This window comes from Mercenaria mercenaria, unplaced genomic scaffold, assembly GCF_021730395.1.
Source record: "Mercenaria mercenaria strain notata unplaced genomic scaffold, MADL_Memer_1 contig_3170, whole genome shotgun sequence".
NCBI lineage: Eukaryota > Metazoa > Mollusca > Bivalvia > Venerida > Veneridae > Mercenaria > Mercenaria mercenaria.
This window is the reverse complement of record NW_026461286.1, coordinates 31986-52749: the sequence shown is the minus strand read 5'-3', so window position 1 is coordinate 52749 and position 20764 is coordinate 31986. Positions and strand designations below refer to the sequence as shown.

At 34.2% G+C, this 20764-nt stretch overlaps 1 long non-coding RNA gene across 1 annotated transcript; it reads left to right on the top strand.

Moving 5' to 3' along the window:
- The first annotated feature begins 14911 nt into the window (after positions 1-14911).
- LOC128552803 (uncharacterized) lies at positions 14912-20301 on the top strand. Its single transcript, XR_008369170.1, has 3 exons — positions 14912-15190; positions 19066-19175; positions 20133-20301. It is a non-coding gene; the product is annotated as an uncharacterized LOC128552803 (long non-coding RNA).
- The last annotated feature ends 463 nt before the right edge of the window (positions 20302-20764 follow it).

Sequence of the window (20764 nt, the reverse complement as noted above, 5' to 3'; positions counted from 1 at the left end):
ACAGTTATGTTGTGGTGTAGAACATTGATATAAACCATTTTCTCCACATTTTACTAATTGACAAGAAAACGTCTAAGAAAATTACATTCACCCATTGAAAAGTAATACCTAGTTTACATATATACGGATTTGTGTTTAGGGTCTATCATCCCAGACATTTTAGTATTGTGTCTTTTACAAACAAACGTCAATACTACGTTATGTAATAAAAATCTTTTAATTTAGAAATGTATACTCAGGCATCAATAAATAGGTTAATACTTTCACTTATTGAATAGCTTGTAGCTTTGAAAACCAAATCTTATAATGGGATTTTCTTTAGTCTTAGCTCTAACTCACACCGGGTAGGGGCAAGTACTATTAAGCTAGCTACTTTGAAAATTCGGCTGCAGATGACCTTCAATGCACTAAAGAAGGCGGTTCAATTGATTCATTTGTAGCATTCCCAACAGAAAAAAAAACACAAAAAATATGAATTCCAAGGCATTAAGTGATGTTAACACTTAGTAATCTCGAACGGGAAATGTATTACTTTGTCATACAGCTATTACTCAAACAGTTTTAGGAACACCATGTCAAGTATATTGCTAGATTACTTCGTTCCATTCATCAGAATTTAGACAGGAAATCAACAAATAAAAGTGACGTTCTGACAATTTTGACTTCGTTTGTTATTGATGAAATATCGCAGAGAATTCCTTAATGATAAGTATAACGTTGATTCTAAAGGAACATATGAATTACCAGTGATAACTGACACTTTTTAGTATTTTGTTAAATATTCCTCCTACATAATAACTAATGGATATTATAAGACTTACAACAATTTCAATGTCCAGAATGTACTGTGTTTGAAAGAAGTATGATGAAGAAATGATTTATAGCAAAGTCGTGTTTTAACACCATTTATACACGATGGGCGGTTATACGTCGGGTGTGATAAGTTCAGGAGGGCGCCAAATGGAAGGTCGTCACGCTTCTTTGTTTATACACACCAGGCCATGAAATGGTAACACGTCTTGTGGAATAGTACAATTAGGGTGCTAATGATGGCGAATTATCCTGCACATCGAACGATCAACTCAGATTGTCTGTAAATCAGTCAAAACAGATGTACTATGTGACCTTGTGTTTTAAAATTGTTTTTATCAATAAGATTAATAAGTAAAATATTTGATCAAATTTGAAAGCGCTTTTTCTCGATACATACATGGCGCTATTAAAATATCACGTCAACGTGACGTCAACATAATGTAATATCGTTAAGCATTGCCACTCATATTTCACTTCATAGCAGTTGTACGTGTATTATTAGTTGAAGAGTTGTTGGTGACCGGATACGGAATATACGCTGTCGAAGAAATCCATTTTAGGGAAGAGTGAAACTCAAGCCTGATATAGATGTTTTTTAGACAGCATGTGTCCCGTATCCGGTCACCAACAAGTTGTGAAGTGATTTTATATGACCGACTACCGTTGGCTTCGACATTTTCGAATTTGGACATAACTGATGTAGTTTTAAAAAGGGAGACAATCAAAATCCCCTTGATCAAAATCCCCTCCACTGAAAAATGACAGGGTGTTACAAAATCCCCTTCATACTTTTGCAGGGGGTATCATAATCCCCTCTGTGATTTTTAGTTATTTCATCAAGTTCAAATACAACTGTACACAATTTAAAAGTCTATTGCATAAAGCACGTAAATACAATGCCTTTAGCAAACATAATTTAATTTGGAGCACTTATATCTATATATCTATAATGAAAATCACAGAGGGGATTATGATACCCCCTGCAAAAGTATGAAGGGGATTTTGTAACACCCAGTCATTTTTCAGTGGAGGGGATTTTGATCAAGGGGATTTTGATATACACTCTTTTAAAAAATCCATATCTTACTAGCTACTTGATAGTCAATACTTGCCGAATAAATCGTATTTTCTGTCAAGGTTATGCATGAAATATTTTTTATCATACCCATTCACACAGAAACCTTCATATCTTCTACATATTCATATATTTTAGAATACTTAACATTTGATATGCTGAAAGAAATTTGTGCAGAATCAGCAATATGTTTTGTTATCTATAATCATGCTAACCTAGTTTTTATCATCTAGAATCAATGGAAAGTTACACATGAACATTTTTAACACGAACTTATCACAGAATGTATCACAGGTAGCAAATAGTTACTAAAGGGAAGCGAAGGTTGGGAAAGAAAACAAAAAATAATCAGTAATTATGACGAAGATATTTCTAAATCAATTAATGCAAAATAAGTGAAAGTATCTTGCCAAAGTCGTGATGTCGTTTACGTCGTTGGGATATAAACACCATGCGCTAGATTCGTAATACTGAATGTTTACGCGCGTCAGATTTGCAGCGAAGTTAAAAGTACATTTAATTTAAAGCATAAAGAGGCTGGAGACAAAGTCTCCACCACTTTTAAACAATCATCGTAATAACATTTTCCAAATGAAAATATAAGAGATAATTATCTGACCGAAGTTGTGTAAAAAGATTTACATTACCTCTTGCACTGAGAGGAAAGTGTTACTGAAGCATTACGTCTAGCAGCGGCGGAAATTGCTTAAAAGAACGTACTAGACTTGCAATTTTCGTAATAGAAAGTCTACGATTACGCAAAGTACTTTTTAAGATATCAAATCATGTTTACTCTATATGTTACATGGTTGATGCGTTCGTGGATTTTGGCTTAGAACTGACGTTAACATTGCATGGATTTATTTGAAAATTACATGATTGAGCATCTACTTAGATTCAAAATACATTAACTACAACTGCTCTGCTTATGTATGCACCAGCTTAATTTTCCAGTGATTTGACGAGGAATTTCAATAGGAAATTTTCTCACTTTGAGGTGAGATATTCTATATTCACGAAAAACAAACAATTTTTCTTTTTATTTTATGCTTAATTACGTTGAGATGTGCATTTTAAAACAAATTTTAATCTCAGCGCGTGAAACTGACGCGCGTAAACAGACATGACGTCAGACGTGTTGTGAAGTTAGGAAGACGCACACAACATAAAGTTCCATTCGGTTTTGCTGCGATACGTTATGAAATTCTCACTAAGTAAAATAATTTGAATCGAGAAATATACTATATATAACAAAGTGCGACCACAATTTTCATCATGTTTGAAGCAAATAATTTAAAATTCATACACAATGTACAAGTAGATCGGCATTTACAGTGAGTGATATGCAGTGAGTGATATGGATTATTTCTCACTTATCGGACAGAAAAATCTCTATTTTTAGAAATGCTGGAAAATCTTATCTCACATGGGTTATCCCACACTCCTGTGACGGAATACTTCATGCACTGAATATACATATTATTTATGTAAAATAATTAAAAATCAGGTACCTTTATCTTTTCTCTTCGTTCCTTATAGTGTAGTTCTCGATTCAAAATTCATTACTTTATGATAAGAACGTACCGTTACGCTACAAACGATAAAACTAAAGCGGAACTTTGTTATTGTGCGTCACTGAAATGTCGCGACGTCACTTCTGCTTACGGACGTCAATTTCCCGCGTTTTAAATAGTTTCATATTTTCATGCTTGTTTTTATTGTTTCTGTTGTGGTAAGTGAGAAATAAAATCCATCATTGGTGTTCGGTGAAGATCGGAAATCCCAACTCTCGGGCGCATCGCTCAAGTCTTAAACTCGGCACAGCCTCGTTTAAGACTTGAGCGGTGCGCCCTCGGGTTGGGATTTTCTGATCTTAACCGAAGACCAATGACAGATTCTCTATATCTCACTGATAAAACACAGTATTTCATCAGTTTGCATAAAATAAATACTTTTATGTCAGTTTTATAGGGATTACCGAATTTTAGTATTCATTTTTTCTCGTGGGGTGATTTATTTCGAAATATTACAGGGGAATACAAGAAGTAAAAGTCGCGGTCAGTATAGCACATTCTCTCATTTTTTCATTATCGAAAGTGTTTATGTCTAGTAAATGAATAAACATTTGGGATAAATACCAGAAAGAAAAAAGTCTAAATAATATTTTTTGAATTAAGAAAAGATTCACCTGCACTTTTAAAACATAGCGTAGTTTTACAGAGTTCTTTAGCATCAGTTTTTTAGTTTTGAAAATGTTCAACTTCAGAACATAATTTGACAATAATTGTATTTTAATTCTATATATGCAATTGATATTGGAGATACGATGGTCCTGGATTTCTTTAGTGCTATGTTTTATCAAACCTCTAAAAGATTTCCCCCTTTACCGAAACACAATTTTGTAACCTTTTACATAGTCGCGTAAGGTAGATAAATAATTCTTATTCTGGTATCTGTTTGATACACTGATAAATGGCGCTGCCAAGAGAACTTATACTTCTTTCAATGAAGCATTTTCTTAAGCCTTAAAAAATAAAAAAGTCACAGGGACTCAGGTCAGGTTTACAACTTCCACCTTTTCCGAAGCCAAAAAAGAAAAAGACTTGATAACCTCGCACTTGTGAGAGGAGGCATTGTCGTGCATAAGGTGGATTCTTGACCATCCTTTGCGTGGACGTTTCTTATTTAAACTTCTTCACTTTCTTCCGTACAGAGTTCTTGTTCTTGTCCTGACTAGATAGACAAGGCATTTGAACGACTGGCCCATTAGAATTGAAGAAATCTGCGTACAACATCGTTTTCAAAAGTTAAGGTTCTCTTGGCAACAGAGGGGCGTTTTTTATCATTTCGCTTACATTGCTTATCATCAGCTCTTCTCTGTCATATGCACCAAAGGTTTTGTCACCTGTTAGCAAGTTAGAAATAACCCGACTATCACAGCCTTTGTATGTTTTCAACAGTTCCCGGGCACATTTAAGGGTTTTTTCTCCTTAGAGAGCAAATGAGGTACCCATCTAGCGCAAATCTATTTCAGGTCCAAACATTTTTCAGAATATTTTGCACACTGCCTTCTGATATGCTAGTACAACTGGCTATATCTTTCACCGATAATCATGCATCCTGTTCGACCACAGCTTTTACATGTTTGCCTTGGTAACAGAGGTTTTAGGCCTCCCAGGTATCATCTCCAAGCTTTTAAAGTTTTAACCCCCGTATCATTTAGAAACTATCAAATGTGACAAGGTCAGTTCCAGTTATAATTTTTACTGAAACCAAATCAAAGCAGATTATCTTCCTTTTACCGGAATGCTATGTCGTGAAAATACATCGTAACTGCCGCTCATTGGCTGTTTTTTTTATATTAAAAATATAAGCATTTTTAATTTATTAAGACTTATTATACAGCCATTCTATTCAAACTTATTCTTTTTAAAATACGTGTAAAATAAAAGCTCAGTACATAATCCAGGATCGGGAACGGATTTAGCATCTTTTTGAGTGATCGTTCTCTAGTGTATACTGCTAGTTTCTATTTGGACCAACATTGCAAACTTTAATATATTTTTTATTGAATTTTAGGAAAGACAATATTGTGAAACAAGCCACGACGGTATCTGGACGAACATTTATCATTCTATATCGTTATGTCGTCATGTAAACGGAAGGGGCACCTGTCCGTGATGGCATGTTTAAAATTCATAATTTAGTCGTTTCTATTCAGGCTTTTTTCCCCGTCCTATGTAACAAATAACAAATAACAGAAATATTTAAATGAAATGAGCCGCGCCTTGTGAAAACCAACATACGGTGGCTTTGCAGTCTGGTCAGGATCCATGCTGTTCGCTAACGGTTTCTTAAATTGCAATAGGCTTTAAAAGCGAACAACATAGCTCCTGACAAGACTGCGCAGGCTGGTCTGGATCAAAGCTAGTCGCAAAGCCACTATGTTGGTTTTTTCATGGCGCGGCTCAAATATCATATGTTTAAACAGGTAGAACGGTAACCATTTATGTAAATGTTTTGATTTGACGTGTAATTTTTGCAAACAGTACACGGCGGAATCTTAAAATTCATACGTAACATTCGAATTTTAAAATTTCGTTGTACTGCTTGCAAAAGAAAAATAACGTATATGTATAAACTGTCAACTTTTAGGACTGCCTACGTGGTCTGATTCACTGAGATATCTCACTGATGGAGGACTGTAAGTTCGAGCCCCGCTACCGAACATGGCTCTTTATGTGAGAACACTTGGTATTTTGTGTCGGAGGTTAGGGGTTTAGTACTGGTCGTTCCCAGGAACAATGTTTAAGGAAACTACCCGCCATGCTGTTGAAACGAGCGTAAAAACTTGATTCAGAAAATTAATCAACTTTTTTAACAGTCTTATTACTTTAGTACTTACTTAAATTCTATAAATCTGCCTTTAATTGTATCATTAATACAATTTAAACGAAATTCACATTCGGATAGAACTGTGCGGAAATGTTTGTATTTTAATTATCCCATGCATCTGCAACGTTTATTAAAAAGTCGTTCCGTAAGTGGTTCCGTAAAATGCCATAGCATTTTAGATTTTACATTTTAAAATGTAGTACACTATATTGTTTTGAGTTTAACGCCATTTTTTTCAACAGTTTTTCAGTCATATAACGGCGGGCTGTTAACCTAACCAGTTTTCCTGGATTCTGTACCAGTACAAACCTGTTCTCCGCAAGTAACTGCCAACTTCCCCACATGAATCAGAGGTGGAGGACTAATGATATCAGACACAATATCGTTCATCAAATAGTCACGGAGAACATACGCCCCGTCCGAGGATCGAACTAGCGACCCCGAGATCCGTAGACCAACGCTCTTACCTATTGAGCTAAGCGGGCGGGCTTCAGTAAAGTCTTTCTCCGCATATTTTGCAACCATTGTCAAATACATTACCAAAATATGCATAATCGACGATTCTTCTATTTTGCTTTTCTCCGTTATATTATCACTCCCGACACTCCCTTTCTTCAAAAACTTAACTTTTTTAGTCTTATGAACTGTCCGTATTTATCGCGACTTATTTTAGAGAGAAGCTGAGTTTGAAAAAGGTGCATGAAGTGGCTATTGAAATGAACATCAAGAACTTCTAGTAATTTAAAAGATACGCACTTTTCAATGAAAATATTTTGGAATACTGCATGTTATGAAATGTGTAATATTTTTACGATTAGATTGAAATATTTAATTCATGTCTCATAACTGCTTGTTTATAGGTTTCCAGGTAGAATTATGACAAGCCATTTAAAATAAACACATGTAACGTAACATAACGATTACATGTCTTTTAACGACGCTGCAGTAGTCAAGTTTAAACGGTTTTACTACAAAAACGCTTCGGTGAACTTTTTTCTATTTTGGCATAGATATTAACAAGATAAGGAATTTTCACAAACAAAACTTTGGCAAAAATTCCACGGGCCAATTTTTTGCAAAATGGATCAGAATCGATTTTCTTCCTGAATTTTCTTAAACAACCAAATGATTGTTTTCGAACCTCCTTTGAAAATTCAGATAGAAAATACCTGTTCATGTTAATAATCACTAAGAAATTGCTTTATTCTATCGTTTGATATATAATCTAATGCATTGACGCCAACAATACGCTTGTAGTATCGAGTTTTATACTATTTTAGTGCTACCATTAACGGACGTAAAAAGCGCGAAAATGGGTCATGTTTGCGACGTCATGGTAACGTCATACGCATGTTTATTGCTCTAAAAGATGATGATATCAATTGGAAATATCTTCAAGTTTATTTTGGTATATAAGACAATCAGCAAATCTTAAATTTTGACAAAGTACCATTCCCCCTTAATTAAGAAATAATTTATAGCAAAAGAGTGCTTTAACACTATTAATGCACGATGGGCGGTTATACGTCAGGCGTAATAATTTGTGCGACGTGTTACTGCCCGAGTGTATAAATAGCGTTAAAACACGGTTTTGCTATAAATTGTTTCAATTCTAATATGCCTTTTATCTAAAATAGTAGATAAAATATAGTAGCGCTCCTTTGTGGTCGCAACAAAAACTTTGACGTCACCACAAGTTAACATGATGTCATTCTAGCGTAAGCGTGTTCTAACAGAGACAAGCATATTAAAATAATAGATATTACATTATTAAATATTAATTGGACACAAAACGTAAAGGACTTCGGACACTATCATATGCTTCTAGCCTACATTTCAAATGCAAATTTCTCTTTAAGTATTTAAACAATACCCAAAGCGTTTCGAGTCAGTGATAAACCAATGTATTAGTTAATTTATTACAGCAGAAACTGATTTGTATCTGTTCCTATCAAGATGTTTTTCTTATTTTATCTGGGTCAGGGTATATTTTCTTGAAAAAATAAAATGTTTAAATTTCCGTGAAAATATAATGTCATCACTTTACGGAAGTTTTAGATATTTTAATTCCAGTCGAAAAAAGTGACAAAATCTGTTTATTTAAGGAAAAAATAACATTTTAAGATTAAAATCCTATAAATAAATAAAAAAGGGAACGATATTTTTCCAAACAACCTGTACTTGATTTATCTGTACACTGTTCATAATGTAAAGTTATTGACGCATTACATTGTGTGAATAGGTATACATGTATAAGTGACCGGTCAGTTTTATTACAGTGGTTCAGGTAGTTATTTAAGTACATATACATGTCTGTATAGCTCTGTTATAAGTGATGGCAGCTATTTGTGTGATGTATAACATTAATAATAAGAAAAGTCAGTAATCTTATCAAGGCCGTAGGGTGGGATTTTGTTTAGGATAAGTACCAGTGGCACACATAATATTTGAGCCGCGCCATGAGAAAACCAACATAGTGCAATTGTCACCAGCATTGATCGATCCTGACCAGCCTGCACATCTGCGCAGTCTAGTCAGGATCATTGCTGTTCGCTAACGGTTTGTCTTATTCCAATAGACTTTGAAAGCAAACAGCATGGATCCTGACCAGACTACTCAGATGCTCAGGCTTGTCTGGATCCATGCTGGTCGCAAAGCCACTATGTTGGTTTTCCCATAGCACGGCTCATTTCGCTTAAAAATGTAATAAAAATGTATCCGAAATGACAGTTCTATCTGAGGCTTGCCTTAGGAAGCTGGATCGGAAAAAGTTAAATCCGGATAAGTCTGACAACAACCCATCTATAGATAATGTTGTCTATTCAGGGCTGAAGTTGTGGGCAAAACATATTCGAAAAGTTGAAGCAGGTCGCTGCTTAAAAGTTCCACCTGAAACTCGGCTGGACCGTTTAGTTCGTGTTCGCGTCTAGCCGTATTTGTATATGCCATCTGCATGGAAAGCGACTTGACACATCACTTTCGTGGCATCACACTGAATGTGAAACCGTCACTGATAAGACCTGCCAAGAAGCTACTGTTCTTGACCTATGCATCACAGGCATATCAATGCCAAGCTTTATTTCTGTTGGATAGACTATAGTCAGGATCAGATAAAATGCTGTGCACATATTGCCCCTTTTTTTGTTGTGTTTAGGCCTAGTCCGCCGCAAAGAAAATCTTCAATTCAGTTTTTACTGAAGGAAGAACATGAAGTGATGAATGCGTGTCACATGTAGTATGTGTCTAAAAGAAATAAATATAAATGCACAGAAAAAGATGAAGAAATAAAGAAATGAAAAATATATAAAAAATACAAAAAAAAAAATTATAAAAACAAAATGGAAAACAAATTACATCCTGGTGTGCGCGTCGCGAGGAGGGCATGCAGAAGATTACCTGGTGTGTTGCTAGTATTTTACAGCACACATTTGCCAATCTACTACAACAAACAAACAGGATATGCGAATGAAAATTTAACCCAATGAATAATAACAGTATTTGCTTCTCTCACTACTCTACATGTATAACATGCCTATATGTGCCCATTCAAACATTTGTATAGTATTTTAGTTACAAACAGATGTAAAAATATGTGACTATCAAATTATTAAAAATGAATATAAAAAGTATTGGTTACTTTACATTTGGGAACACCCTGTAGTTATATTTTTTGTTTAAAAGTACTGTTCCACCCCTTGCATCAACACAATAGTCACAGAAAATGTGTATAATTAATATCTACATATGCTGGTCAAATATGGTTTTGATGCACGGGGGGAACAATGTTCTTTAAAGCAAAATAGCTTTTATATGTATATAACAGGGTACGTAATTCTATTTAGAGCAAAAATTACCATTTTATGAAAAAATATTGAAAAATTTGACTTTAAGAAATAATCTCAAATATGTATTTTGATGGTATATGTAATTAAATACTTATTTCTTAGTGGTTTATTTTTCACTCTTGGAGTAGGCAAATTCATATAGAAAGTGTCCGAAGTCCTTTAGTTAAAATGTATGAAACGTGATCTATGATGCAGAAACAAACATGTAAATATTCAATAATAATAATTAATTTCTGTAATTTCCAAGGCAAAGCTCTCTTTTACGGAAATAAAACATCAAAACCCTTGGAATTTATTTAACGATGCAGTAAGGGTATAATCAAATGTTGTTTTCATAAAAGTCCTTTAGTTGGAGTAAGCCTGAATTGTTAAATATCCAAGCATCTGAAAAATAAGTTATTGTTAATGAGGCATTTTTTTTTTGTTTTTATTCTAATTTGCTCGTGAAAACAGTATGGTAAATATTATACTGACCTTCATTCATCCAAGTAGTAATGAACCGAGCACCGTGCGAGTATTTACTGTAATAATTGACGTCATAATGTTATCTCACCGGCCAAACGTCAGGTGTTATTTATTGTAGAATATATATATATGCTTTCCTACTTTGTTAAACTGACAAAAAATGGGCAGTGTTAGAATCCTTCATAAAGGGAATCATTATCAGGGACATTGAAATTCCTTTGAAATAGCCCCTGGAAACTAAACAATAAATACAATAAAAATGTGTCCTTTAAACATTGTTAAATGTTTCAATGATATATTTTATTTTATAAATCAATAATGCGCTGGAGCGCATTTCAGTTTTTTTTTTTTTTTAATTTTTACGACTTACTGGGTACTTTCAAGGTATATCTATTGCTTGTTATCAAATTCTTTTATTTGCTCTATATATTCAAACCAACAATTTGAAATTATTTTAAACGCGGGATAAGCTACTGACATCTGTATCCTTTCATGTACCAAAATATACTGATGGGATTGCATTGATAAAACATTGTTTTGAACTATAATTTCACGAAGTGTTTATCAGTAGTGTTGAGTAGTCGTTAAAATGCTGTTTGTGTTCGCACATGTCTGTATACATAATTCTTGCATAAAACATAACCAGAGGGATGAAATATCGGGAAAAAAGCAGACAAAAAAAAAAAACAAAAAAAAAAAAACAACAACAACAACAAGACTATTCAGCTGACGTTAGCGGATCGAAGTCGGCCGTTTCAGGTTGATATGGATATATGTTTTATTTATGCATTTCAGGGGCCTACAATAACAGTGAATACTTCATACATGTCGAGCAGGCTTATTCGTTCACATGTGGTAATTTCGTGAATATTAAATATATGTAAAATAAACGTGATTCCACTTTCTTCGATATAAGCGATAAATAAATAACCCTTACACGGTAGCCGCAACCTTTCTTTACAACGGGAAGATGTATAAAGATGCCAACAAAACAAACCCTGTCTGGTTCATCCATTCCCTTTTAAATGTTATAGAAACCGAAACCCATATTCTTCATATCCTTAAAAAGGACAGTTTTATGCCTATTTATTTTGCAACTTAGTGTCGATAATTTTGCTTTGCTTTGCAAAGAAGGAAAGCATACATTGTATATTCTGCAATAAACTATCTCGATCAAATTTTTGATAAACACAAACTTTGATTTTTTCCAACATCAATATAATCATTTCAGGTTGGATTTATAAACTCAAACATGGTTGATGAGATCTACAAATAAATTAAAAAATGTCCAATAACTATGGAAAATCCTTAGCTCATACCGTTTCAGTTTCGTCATGTTGTTGAGGATTCGTTGAGCATCTGGTCTCGCATCTGCGGTGGCTGTATTTGCCTAGCATAATGCATTCTACTTGCATTGTCTAGTACATGTGTGCTTATCGCATTTGGAGCTTCAACATCGTAGCGTTGTCTATTTTGTTTCTATGCATTTTGGCTAGAAACCTATAATTTCATGCTTCATTTAATGATACTTTCCATGACATTTCATTAATTTTCTGTAATGATATTGTAATAATAAAAGAGAGGGCCTTTTCCCATTCAATCAGCATTTGTTATTTATTGTAAATAGTCAGAAGCGACGGGCCACTCTTACTGATATATGGTTTAAATCTAGGTCACTTCTCTCCATGGTTTAAACAACAACGGGCGAATCTGTCGCTTCTTATATTTATGTCCTACTGATAAAATAAAAAGATAGCACTTTTCACGAAAGCCTGAAACACAACAGTATTTCATTGACCTTTTTCGTGCGATACAATCAATCACAATTTGCATTACAAAAATAGTAATTTAAATATAGTAGCACTGGAGTAACTGCAATAATCTATACATGATTGAAATGTGTTTAACATAAAAATACTTTCCCGCATGGGTACAGTAAAAACGTGTGCAATTATAAGTCATGCGGCGCGTGACGATTGTAAACCCGGAAGCTTTGAGATTTGTAATCTTTACATTATTCATTTCAAAATGAAACCTGGCTTATTTACCTTAATTTTTGGATTATTTATTGTTTTTTCAGAAGGTAAAATAATTTTGAGTCTTCATGAATTAGATTTCTATATTACTTACCGTATTACAGGAAAAGTTAGTTGCAAAATGCTCTGTATAGCTTTTATAACACTAAAAAGTGCTGTTCATATCTATACAATTAAGGCCTATGTTATTTTGAAATTATGAATTAGGTGGGTGGGGTACATGATATTATGTCTGAGGAATTTCGAAGTTACTGTAAAACAAATTTTATTCCAATGTGACAATACATCAAAACCATGCAGTGCTGAACTCTTACTTTAATTAAAAAACTAAAGTGGGAAAAGTTATCAGTATGTTCGGGTCACAATTTTCGGGGTAAGTATTCAATATCATCAAGCATAAATGCGAAAAAGTATAACATACATAGTAAAGCTGAACTATCCGTGTAAATCAGCTGAGAGCTATTTTTCTATTTTCATTTATTACTTTTCTAAAAAACACATTACAATTAATCAGGTGTCGGTAAAATCAGAGGCACTCGTCGTGTGGCCTGGACCCCTCCCTAAGCCCCCACAGCTACGACCCTGGAAAAAAAAGGAACAAGCTTGTACCACATAGTTACATAACATAATCAAATTATATGAGAAAAAAACACATCCTATATACCCGAGTACAAAAATGGGAATAATGTTTAACTATTTACTTTGTTAGGCTTAGAGTAACACCGAAACGATACAATTTAAAACTTTTTCCAGGTTTTGTTGGTGGGGAAAACCTCCAGGTGCCCCTCCATACATTTTTGGGGCTCAGTTGAGTACCTAGTTAGAGACAGAGACCTTCAAAAGGTCAGCTGGTGGCTTCCTTACATGAAGAATTTTACACCTAAAGTGAGGTTTCGATCCCACGTCGGTGGCAAGGAATCCGAAGCCAGCGACCTTGGCCACCCGGTCACGGAGGCATCTATAGAAGTAACGTTTGAAATATTTACCATTATGAAATTCTCACGCTGATTTTCATTCCTGTGAAGTGAACAATTATGTCTACGTTTTTCTTTTGAAAGTATTAAACTTATATATTCAATTAAATTTCGATAACATAAATGATACTGTCAATGATATTTACCGCCAGAAATTACAAATGGTTTGTCGAATACACCATACTTTTAATTACAAAAGTTTACACACCATGAGGGTCGGAAAGCACGAAATTTACGTTCTTGAACGTATATATGAAACGTCATGCTTGAGATGTAAATAAAGGAATAAAAGTAAATTTTTACATATTTGTGGAAAAGATCGAACTGTGATTGTCGATGTTCCCAATACAGAACATATAAGAACGTATATATACGAGCCGTTTCATCTTATTTGACATACAGGAACATAGTAAGCGATTGTTTATGTATTGTATTTATGTTCTAGTAACCTGTGACACTGATTTCTAGGACAAGCCGGATTTGTGACACATACATGTCTGTTGTTGGGCTGGAAAAAGTCCAAAATTTAAACTAAAAGCTATATTGCATAACTATCGTTATTTCTGTGCATACAATTCGGTTGCTTAAACGTTAGAATATTAGAAAGTCACTGGAAATAAAACACATCTTTGAAAAAGTCCCGATCTTTCATCATTTGTTTGGTTGGCGTATGTTTACAAATTTAATGTTAGAAGGCCGTCATGTCCAAGAAGACGTGTAAAGTGATCATTTTGATGACACATTGGTTTTATTTTGTAATTGTGAGTGATCGTTACGTGATCAGAAAGATCGGACAGTGGGATGTTTATAAAAAACGATGCTTTATTAAGATTAGAATGTGAATCGCACTATACAATAAGGAATTCTAAGGTAAAATACTCCTTTTACTTCGTTCACTGAAGAAAACATGGCGGACATGTTTTTGTAAAATGTCGGTGCACGTGTGATTTGTGTAACCCAGTTTAACGACGTTTTCTTAGAAAACTAAAGCTCAGCTCATTTACACTGACATATCCTTGATTGATGAATATATATATATTGTATAGATATAAGAGACTTACGGTACCAAATACTTACCCCGAAAATTCCTATGCATTTTCTTCTTGTGCACTGTTGGGACATGCTTTTGAGTGTCATTGATACTTTATAATTTACTCGGAGATACATTTTTTTATTATTAATAGTTTCTCTTTGACCCTCGTGCATTTCTTGCGTTGTTACGACAATCTCAGTTTTACACATGAATTTTGCATTGTCAAAATAGTATAGGTCTTAATGTACACAAATGTTCAATACATCTAGGTTCTACAACTATCAAAGTACCAATTGCCGGAAATTGTGGAGAGGATACAGTTCTCAAGTGTATTGTAACTGGGAGCATTGATTTTACTGGATGGTTTGGATTAGGCCGAAATCTAGTTGCTAATGGAATTCCAATTGGAGCAGATGATAACAACAAATATTCCGAAACAAGGGGAACGTCAACATTCACATTGACAATACATAACACTGACATTTCTGATGAGGGAACATATCGCTGCCGCAATGGATTTGATGAGAGCCAACTTACCCTTCTCAACATAGAATGTAAGAACATACTTTCTACTCATACAATTTCACTCAAATGCCTAATTAAGGGCACTGCTACGGAGATATTTTTGTAACAAAACGATGGCAATGTCTATAATATCATTCGGTATTATTTTGATAGATAAATATTAATGAGACTGAGATGATTATGGAATCTCTCTTGGATATTAAAAGTTTTGCAAATGTTGTTCAAAATCGATATTTAAATTTTCAGAAGCATATCAAAGTCTAATGTTCGATTCCTTATATTTTCTCTTAATAGCTGCAGGTAGAAATGTTACACTACGGACACCACTCAATGTATAATGTAATTTGACTTCTGTATATGTTCCCACACATTACATTTTGAAGATCGTTCTACAATATAATGGTACAATGTATAGGTTATAAAAAGCTGGCTTTAAAAGTCCGTGCATTTTTTCATAGAAGTATTTGATTCATACATGTGTGACAAAACGTTCGGGTAAGGACGAAAACGAAATGATTACACTTTTTAAATACGATAGAGCGCCTCGATAGCCTAGTGGTAGAGCGTCCGCTTCGAGTGCGGGAGGTCGTGGGTTCGATCCCCGGCCGCGTCATACCAAAGACGTGAAAAATGGTACCAGTACCTCCCTTGCTTGGCGCTCAGCACTAAAAGGGAAACTGGCCTCTTTTCTCATACCCTCGTGGCGTTGGATTCCATCAGGAATGAGGTGTCGAGATTGATTAATATAAGTTGTAGAACTTCCTTCACAATCGACCTAAAATAAATTATGTATAAACTAAGAGCGTAACAGAAATGAAAGAAGGTAGAATTTTGTGATGAAAATTCCCAAGGGCTTGAGTGGGGATTCTAACGGGAGGCATGGATGGAAGGACAATGCTTTAACCGCCTAAAGAGTCGACTCCCTGACGCACTTGTTAAAGATTGGTTTTAAACTTTCAAGCTATACTGAAGCGACCGTAGCACTTTCCATCTTCAAAAAAGTCATCATTTATGATGACGTGAATGTCATTTTTGGCATTAAAAGTGCCATTTTAGGCATTAGATAAAGTCCATTTCCCGGGCAAGTCCAAATCGTACGATCTAAGGATGTAACAGGAAGTGTAGAGTATAAATTTTTTTATGATTCGAACCCGATCGCACGGGTGGGAGTCCAATGCTCTAACCACTGAACCAAAGCGTCGACTCTCTGACGCAGTTGTCAGATTTTGGTTTTAAGCTTACAAGCTATGCTCAAGCGACCGTAACAAAGTAAGAAAAGTCTATGTAACAATTTACTAACTTATTGACTTATGTACTTACAGCTTAAATACATACATACTTACTTACTACATGTAAAACTGGAAGCAACTGAAATGCCACAAAGTCCTATTGAAATAGGCAAAAAATGTTTACAACTGGCGAATGGGTTACCACAAGGTTTATTTAGGTGTTGGACACACAATGGAATAATAATCACAATAAGCATTATAGTTCAAACATTGTTTTTTGTCTAATGACAAGCGAGGGATTTTCAAAAATGTAACCAACTTATTTTCATATTATTTCATAACTGGAGAAAATGATCCACTTAATCATGAAGTAGTTCAAAATTAATGAGTATTCATTGTTCTGCCTACTATAGATTTCCCACATTCAAGGAGGCGGAGCAATTACAAAAACAGGGACTGCATACAAGAAATAACGTGACTATGTAATGAACGGACCAAATATATAAATATAAAATTGTGATTTTAGCTTCTTAATTAATGCAAGCTGTACTTTCATGGTTCAAGTTTGACCTTTCTGCACCTTTCAATCTCAATCAATTACCTCTACTGGTCTAAAAATAAACCAGGATGCACTTACTTTGTCTTGTTTTATTTATACATGTAGTTGCTTCAATTGTACTGTTAGATCATTACGAGTAAAACCTGAATATTATATTTTCATTGAATAAGAATATAATATTGTGTTAGATACAAACTACTCGATAAATGAGTCGTCTAGTATGTAGTTATCATTACTCAATTAAAATTTTCCAGCACTAGATCTACCGCAGTTTTGCTAAAGGTTGTAACAAACATGTACTTCTCGATCATGAGTAGGTTAGACTAGCCAATGAATTCCAAGAGACTGACGAAGGCGCGGTTTAGTTTACTTCAGAGAGAGCTTTTTGTTGCTTTAATCTGTCAGTAAAATGAAATGGGGCGTTTTATCTATAAGTCGGTTATAGATACGCTTATTGAACTTCTAATGCATTAAGTTGCCTTCACTACGCTACGCTCCGTTTCGGCAAACTTAATTGCATTAGAATTTCAATAAATGATCTATAACCTATACTTATTAAAAAGATGGAAACTGATATGATATTTATCGTGAAACCAACACATGATGATTAGCAGGCTGGTTTCTTATTCCTTATTCCTTTTTCAAATAAGGGATAAGGAACTAGTTCCTTATTCGGAGAACACTAGGTATAAGCAGTGAGAAAATAATCTTTATTCGGTTCAGCCCTACAAAATGCACACGCTAGATCATAGCACGATTGATTAAGATCGAGAAATCGAATAAGGAATAAGGAACTGGTTCTCTATTCCTTTTATTAAAAGTCGAACATAGAAAAATGAAAAATTTAAATCAAAATAATATCTTTTCTAAAAGTTCATATACATTCTCGTCATAAAATGTTTCAATAATGTAAGTGGTATTTTTCGCAGATATGAGAGAGTATAACTTCAAATAGAGACGAAATGGTAGAAGTAGTGAGATATTAATGCCTTATCGCAGTTAAAACGTTCCACTATAAAATGAACACGAGTTAGGAAGATTAAAATCCAAGTAAGGAACTGGTTCCCTATTCCTTTTACAAACGTCGAATAAGGAATAGAACACAGAAAATAAAATAAAAACACTTCAATTACAATAAATTCTTTTCAAAACGTGTATATACACTGTCGTCCTAAACTGTTTTAAGGATTTAAGTGGTATTTCCAACTAATATGAGAGAGATTGATTCAAAATAGAGGTACAAAGTTCGAATAAGGAACTGGACTTTCCGAGACGACATGGTACAAGCATCGAACAAATAGTCATTACTCGCGGTTAAAAACATTTAACAGCGTAAGGTAAACACGTTAGAGCAAAACAGTAGTGAGTAATTATAAGATTAAAAAATGGATAAAGGAATAAGAAACTTTTTCAAAAATCAAATAGGGAATTGAACATAGAAAAATAAGAGAGTTAATGACTCAGAATAGAGGTACAGAATCTGAATGAGGAACTGGCCTATTTGGAGAAGACATGGTTCAAGCAGTGAGATGATTGTCCTTACTCGCGCTTGAAAACGTTTCACAGCATAACATAAACACGTTATATCAAAACACGAGTGAGTTAAATCAAAATCCGAATAAGGAACAAGGAACTGGTAACCTATTTCTTTTTAATAACTCGAATAAGTAATAGAATATAGAAAATGAAAATACTTCAATCGCAATACAATCTTTTTACAAAGCGTATAATGTGTAATAACAAATATTTTGTTTGATTTGACTATAATTGGGCTTACAGAAATGCAGACGTGGACAATTTCAAATTGTTCATCTTTAGTTAGATTATAATTAATGTTGGAAAAAAGTAGGTCAGATATGTCTTGTCGGTTTTTAAATTGTGTTAAAAGAGGTTGGTATAAATATACGTTTTTAACTCTACTTTTAGTTGACGGAAAACAGAGTATCTACTGAATACTCTGAATGACATAGAGGTGAGTTTTAACGTTATGAACTTTTTTCTTAATTGCTGCTATGAGAAGAGTTCCGGTTGGACAAGCAACAGAAATCTAGATTGGAACATATCATATAGAATATTCCAGCATATCAACTAATGTTAACTGTAATGTGTTTTTCAGGTAAAGCATCAAAAGCTGTACTGACAGTGACCAGTGGAAAGAAAGTGGTAATTACTGTAGATAAACTATATCCGGCATCCCCTTTATTAACTGCTTCATTTGAAAAAGAGGTATGACTCGCTTTTTTTTATTTTATATATTACAGTACATGTATATTATTTTTATACCAGCTATTTAATATAAGCTAAAAATGTCATATGATTTCCTTTCTTTCAACGGTAATGCATCTCTCACAGTTTTAATTCCGTTTTATTGATAATTAGGCTTCATTGTCATTTTAATGAGGCAAATGGAGTATGAGGGCTCAGATATGACCAGAATATATAGAAAAATTATTGTAATATGCTTGTCTCTGTTAAAACACTTATACGCTAGAATGATGTCACGTTAACGTGCGGTGACGTCAAAGTTTTTGTTGCGACCAAAAAAGAGCGCTTCTATAATTTATCTACTATTTTAGAATAAGGACATATTAGAATCGAATTAATTAATAGGAAAACCTTGTTTTTACACTATTTATACACTCGGACGGTAATACGTCGTACAAATATTTTCACGAGGGCTACGCCCGTCGTATAACCGCCCATCATGCATAAATAATGTTAAACATTCTTTTGCTATAAATCATTTCTTAGATATAAAAATAACAGAATTTACATGCCATTTTACAAGCTATTTAGTATGCCAGAATCTTGCATATATCTCTGTAGTGCCTTTTAGTCATACTGATCATATATCAGCGAGAACTTTCCTCATTTATATATACTATGAATGATATCTTGGCCCCATGTGGTTCTGGGACGATCTATGTATGAAAAGAATTGGAACCACTGCCTTACCCTTGCATGATCGTAAGAGGCGACTAATAGGGTCTTAACACTTGGTTTTGCTGTAACTCTGAGATTCCAGGAGGTATGCAAATTTTGATTCCATACCTCATGTTTTTATTTCGATGGAAATGAGATGTGAAACCAAAATGTGTAGTCCTGTTTGGCGCCATATAACCTTTACTGTGTTGGTGCGCCGTAAAACCCAAATAAATAAATAAATTAACATTCCTTTCACAGAATAGTCTTGTCACAGTGCCAGGATCCAGCACCTGTTCCAGCAGTACACAGTACTCGGGTTACTACAAATGTGCATGGACTTCCAGTAACTCTCTAGCTGATGGATCGTACACGTACAGTCTTGTTGTCAAAACTATTACAGAGGCTGCTAAACTAAACGGATCTTTTACTTTAGGTATTGATATTAAAGTCATTATTTTACATTTGTAATAGGAAAACATCCGTTTGTTTTCATTTAAACACGTCCTGTTGTAATATCGTTTGGCTCCATACAGGTACAGAGAAATAGTGATACTGTACTCTGTTGCAAAAGAAAGTGACTGTGCACTTAGGTTTCGTCAATTTATGTATATTGTTTCGTCCAAAAGTATTTTATTTTTGGTACCAAAAATTAGGGCAGTTTATGACCAATTTGATATGCATCGGTTGTTCTCAAAATTGTGTCATTTAAGGGTATTCTTAGCTATTCAAAGACAACAAGCGTTAAAAACAAAAGTTGCAAATCTCTCTCTTATCAGATTTTGTAAAAATAACTGCCTGCGTTTCGAATTTGTTTTCATTTCTCAAAGATATTTTTGTTTCAATATTGTGTGTGACCACCTCTGCTATTGATGCAAGTATGGATGCGGTCA